Genomic DNA, 6,252 nt, shown 5'->3' with positions numbered 1-6,252 from the left:
CCAGTCAAGATCCTGAACCAGTCCAGTGAGAAACCTCTGTTGATTTGAATCCCGGGATGGAGAATCAGACGAGATGAACAGCGCCTTTTATTGGTGGAACCCCTTCACTGCAACCTCACGCCTCAAAACGGATCTCTGCGCGCATCAACCTGTTCTGAACATTCCTGCATTACACCGACTGACCAAGATCAGATTACCACAGCTCCACTTTCTTTACTTTGAAACCCAAGGCGATAATATGAAGAGTTTGCAAAATTGAAGAGAGAAACTTTGTTCCCTCCAATCACCTCACCTTCGTGAGTTGGAAATATATTGGTGTTCCTTCAGTGTCTCTGGTTGTAAATCCAGGAAATCCCGCACTTGCAGCATAATGGCTGTACCTCAGTGTGAAGGAGTTCAATGGTTCACAAAAGCAACTCAACTCCTCCATCTCTGGGGTACTTAGGGATGGACAGCGAGTCCTATTACATTGAGTGATATCTTTATCCCAGGAATGCGTTTCTAACAGTGGTAGGTTCCAATCGGACACCTGCAGGAGATCGGTATTAAGTTGAGAAGTGGAGCAGGGAAGTAAAATTGACGTGAATGACAATGATGACTGGGAGGCATGAGGCAGGAAGTGAGTTTGGATCTGGTGGTGCAAGGCTCAGTGTCGCTGCTAATGGGTCAGCCTTTACTGCAAACTGTTTACATTGGCTCACACACCATTCCTGGTCAACTCATGGCAATGACACTGTTCCTCTTCGTGTGAGATTACCTCTGTGTATTAAAGCTGTCAATACGTCCCAAGAGGATGAAAAATGTCCCCTTTGTTCTGTCAGTTAAAACAGATACAAATATCTGTTTGAAGCCAATCTAAGAGAAGATTGCCATTTTATGTGCCTTTGAATTGGAGAATGTTCAATCGTGAAATGTCTGGTTTTGCAAAAGCGGGGTTTGATTGCAAATCACACTGAGTAACATTGATACAGAAATGTATTTCCGAGTTACTGTGGTCATGTGGTGAATGAACTGCACATATGGACGTCGCTTAGTTATTTAAAACCCCTCCTTGGTAAGCAGCTGACCATAGGGTCCAATCACAGCTGCGCCCACTTGTTGTATTGAAGGCTCGTTAGTTCACCTTTTATTAAGTGTCGTGTTGCTGATGAAGGGACTCAGCATCCTGTTTGAGTTCGAACCTGTTATGGTTTGGCAAACCCACTCCTTTTTCCTGGTTTAGTTCCAGCAGGGCATGTTGTCCTTCCTAACCAATACACCAACCTCGAGTTTCTTGCTGCTGTTCCAAAAGCACTCCTTCTTCTCCTCCACTTTGATTCTCCCTCCTTCATTCCAAGTTTGGTGGTAATAACGAGGTGAGGCAGGAGACACTGCAGAAAGGCCGTGGGATGTTGTGGTCATGGCACAGAAACCAGGAGTGGATCACCCTCATTCTCTGCTGTCACCATTCATTCATTTTACAGCATCATTAATGCTTCCATGTTCTCCTATAGTTGTAGCTTTTTTTTCTATTGGATAAAGAATGCAAACTTAATTTCGAAAGGGTTACAATATTTTGAGGAAGAAATGGCTCCGTCTATCACATCCAAATGGCAGACGTATTATCCGTAGAATGTGAGCCAAGTTTTACAATCTCCTGCCAGGTTCCAGAAAACCTCTCAGCAGCTCCATTCTCAAACGATCCCTGAACGTCAGGGTTTTCATAGAGTAGGAATGGGAAATGAGGGATATTGGCAAATAAAGGGTCAAAGAATATGATAAAGGGTGAGGTAGATACACAGAGATAAAGACAGAAAATTAGGGACGCATCTTGAGGTAGACACTGAAAGAATCAGATCTTGGGTCGACATGGCTGCTAACTGGCAAAAAAAAGGATTTTGATAACTATCCTTATTCGACAGATAAAACTGACCATTATCCCAGCATTGTGGTCTAGAAATGAAGAACTAATCTGCTTCTGTCGTTGTGAATCATTGTCTCTGTTTCTCACGACAGATGTTGCCAGGAATATTCAGTTTGCACGTCAATTTGTGTTTTGGTTCAGATTTCCAACATCTGCATCTCTTGGTTTTCTTTTAAAGTTTAAAACCGATGTCCTGCCAGCTTTGGAAAAGTGGTCAGAAATATTCTTACCACGATGTGTGTGCAGAACAAAGCACGCATTCATTGATCGGGATTAGAACCCGTGTCACGGCGGCGAGAGCGCCAAATGCTGGCTACTAGACTGCAAGGGGAGGCAGACGGCGGCCTTGCATTTATTCAGAATGAAAACACTTTTGCCTTTTCATTTCTGATCAGTCTTGCTGCAGATTAGGTCCTCCTTGCCTTCGAGCATTCACAGAGTGGGAAGAGACCGTTCGACCCATCGTACATTGCAGCTCATCGGACATCCATGTATTCCAGTCCCGGTTTCTAGTTTTGGCTCAAAATGTTATGTGTTCTGATGGTTCCAGAGCAAATATCAACGCAATTCTCACTGTGAATTTAAACGACACGACAATGCGACTGAGGTTTAGCATGGTCACACTGTGTTGTAACCACCTTGAGGAACTGAACCTCATTTTCACCCACAGAGGGAGACACACAGAAACATATCCCGAGAGGAACAGATGTCTCAAGATCACACCAGCTCCTTGTGCTTCACTTCCGCTCTCTGCTCCACACAACAGCTTCTCTGACAAAGGCAGCTTTAGGTTGAACACTCGTCAGTTTGACAGGCAATGAGAGATGTGGAGCCTGAGCTGGAATTTAAAATAGACAATAGACCTAAATGCAAGTTTTAAATTCGAAACCACATTGATCCAAACCATTCAGATCCTCAGAACCTGACAAAACAGGACCAGCCAAACACCTGTCTGACATTGAGCTGTCATGGACCCAAAAGCAACATTCAATTTGAATACACACTGATCCAATCCCTGCAGCTCGAAAGAACCTCAGAAAATAGCAACTGACAACATGCAATTGGCTGAACTAACACGTTTCCCTCGAGACATGTAGGATGTAAACCTACAATCGTTTGATTCAAAGTCAGATGTTTTATCTATTGCTTCACTAGCCAGATGCACACACACACAAGCGCTGGACACCTTTCCATATGTGATGTAAACATGGAGATCTGGGAAATAACATTCAGAAGGTGATCAACCAGCAAAGATAATCCACTTTGTTTAACAGGCCTTTCAATGGCAAAGCAAATACATTTGTCCTCAGGTGCCTGCTTCTGTGTCGCCTGTTCTTCTGCTGGACGTCTCCAGCATTTTATTCACAGTCACTGTGCTATCTTATGATGTACTCCACGGAAATGTACTTTCATACTTGGATTTAATGTCACTTCCAGTCAAGATCCTGAACAAATTCAGCGAGAAACCTCTGGTCATTTCCAACATGGAATTTGGAATCAGACGATTTGAACGAAGGCTTTATTGTGGCCGCCCCATCACCGCAGATCAACGCCTCAAAACGAGCCGCTGTTAGTATCAAACTGTTCTGTACCATGCTGCAGTAAATCAGGTTAGCACAGCTCCGCTTTCTTCACATTGAAACCAGGGTAGCAACATGAATTGTTTGGAAACTTCGAGAGAGAAACATTGCTGCTGAAGATGATGATGATGTGAAGATCATGCGCAGAGTCTGGACAGATCAGGTCACAAGTATTACTGTCAGCTTCAGTAGGGTCACTGGTTCGGAGTCTGAGTTTGTAATGCCCAGACAGGGATACAATTCCCAGTCAGGAATTGAAGATTTATTTCTCTTCTTGTGAATTATCTTACTGAAAACTAACTCCTGCTTCCTCACAGAACACAGACCCAGGCCAACCCAGTGATTGTTTGCATCTATCTAGAAGGACAATAGCAACAGATGCACGAGAGAACTGTAACCACAAATCACCCATCTCGGCTCTCACCTTTCTGAGTTGGAAATATCTCCCTGCTCCTGCAGTGCTTTTGGTTCTAGATCCTGGAACTCTCTCCCGAACAGGATCAAGGCTGTACCTTGAGTTCTTCCAGGGTTCTGTAAAGTAACTCAACATCTCAATCTCTGGAGTAAATAGGGATGGACAGTGATTCCTATCCCATTGAGTGGCGTCCTACGCCACGAATGAGTTTCGATCAGGGTGATAAGATTGACTATTTTGTGGAACCAGCCCCTTCAGCTCAAAACTGTCCCTACAGCGAGTAACCCACGCATACCAATTTCCTTCTGGCTAATGCACCTAATACTTTTGGCAATTCAGCATGAACAATTCATCCTAAACTGCACATATTTGGACTGCAGAAGGAAGCCCACGCAGACACAGGGAGAATGTGCAAACTCCATACAGGCAGTTGCTGAAGGCTGGAATTGAACTTGAGACCCTACTGTCGTGAGGCAGCAGTGTGAACCACTGAGCCACCGCGCGACCCCTACGCTTTTCATGTCGACACCTGCAAGTGATCGAGAGAAGTGATTCAGTTGGAGCAGGGTGATTGAAATAAAATGAAAGGGAACGACGACTGGAAGGATTGAATCAGTAAGTGAGAGAGGAGCTGGTGGAGCAAGGCTCAATGTTAGAACTAAAAGATCAGTCTGTACTGCCCACTGTTTGTACTGACTCACACAACACTCCTGATCCATTCACCACAATAACCCTGTTCTCTTGGGGTGAAATTCCCTCTGTATGTATTAACGCAGTTCATGGGCTCCAGGAGGATGAACGCATCCTCTTTATCCTGTCAGTTTAATGAAGATGGAGGGATCAGTTTGAACCCAACGCAAGAAGAGATTGCCTCTTTCTGTGCATTTTCAGTGGGCAATGTCCAGCTGTGAACTATTCTTTTCTGTATAAGAGGAAGCTGATTTAAATTCTTACCAAGCAACTTTCAACCCGAAACAAATGTCCGAGTTACTCTGATTGAATATTTAATGAACTGTAGATCTGGATTTGTAGAGCAGTGACTGCGCTGTCGCCGTGGATTAATTAGTTAAAGCGCCTGGTAATAACCAGACCAGGACGGTGTCAAATCCTGGCGTTGCATGTCCTGTATATTGAAGATTCGTTGCTTAACCATCCCGTAAATGCCATTTTGTTGACCCACCATACCGAAAGAGACGGCTCAGCATCCTTCTCGTGGTTTAGCTCAGCCCATTGGGATTTCATGTTACCACGTCCTACCACCTCCTGTGGTCCCATCAGTCAATGCTCTATCTTTCTAATTCCACTTTTATTCTCCCTCCTTCATTCCCACTAAGTTGGGAACAACGAGGTGAGGCAGGAGATACTGCAGACATCCCAGCAATATTGTGGTAATGGCACACCCGCTGCAAGATGATACCCCTCATTTCCTGCTGTCACCATTCATTCGTTTAATTGAAGCAAAGACTTCACTTAAATTCTATAATTGGGGTGAAATTTCACCTTACCACAGGCCTAAGTGAGATAGACTCTACCCGGAGAATGCGAGTACAGTTCTACACACTCTGGCCAGGGGCGGAGAAAGCCCATTAGTGGGTCTACTCTCAAACTATCTCCGAATGTCAGACTTTTCAAAGAGCAGAAATGGAAAATAAGGGATATTGATAGACAGAGAGTGGGAGAATGTGGATGAGAATGAGGTGGATTCACAGAGGAAATGATAGACGAGTAGAGACGCATATTGAGGGCGAGCCTGAAAATAGAAACTCTCCCTTTAAAATGGGTGCTCACTGACAGAAAGGGGAATAAAAAAGAACAATTGAAGGGCAGTGTTTCACCAGCTCAAGGCAACGGAATCAGCATTACACCCGGAAAGGTCGGTTCACATTCAGAAAGTTGATATTCCCCGGCTAATATAATATTCTGATAAATATGTTGATTTGCAAATTAAAACTGACAATTACTCTGGCATAAAAACAATAAAATGCATAACTATCCTGGTTCTGTCGATCGGAAACATTAAACCTGTTTCACTCCACAGATGCTGCCAAGTCTGCCGAGTTTCTCTGTCAATTTCCGTTTCAAATTCCGAATTCCAGCATTCGCAGTGCTTTGTTTAAAGTTACTCTGCATTAAGTATGGGACAACACTTGATGAATGTCAGCTCCATACTTCATTCGCTGCTTCGGGAACGCTGTCGCCACGATTAATGGTACGAGGAAAACTCCACTTACTGCAACAGTGAGAAAACTGAATCCTCACCAGGAGGCTAACAGGGAAAGCAAAAAGAAAAGGCACTGTGTGTTTTCATCATGAAACCGCTTTTGTCTTTTCATCTGTGATCATTTTAGCTGCAG

This window comes from Chiloscyllium punctatum, chromosome 50 (genome assembly GCF_047496795.1).
Source record: "Chiloscyllium punctatum isolate Juve2018m chromosome 50, sChiPun1.3, whole genome shotgun sequence".
NCBI classification, from domain to species: Eukaryota; Metazoa; Chordata; class Chondrichthyes; order Orectolobiformes; family Hemiscylliidae; genus Chiloscyllium; species Chiloscyllium punctatum.
This window is presented reverse-complemented; position numbering follows the sequence as displayed.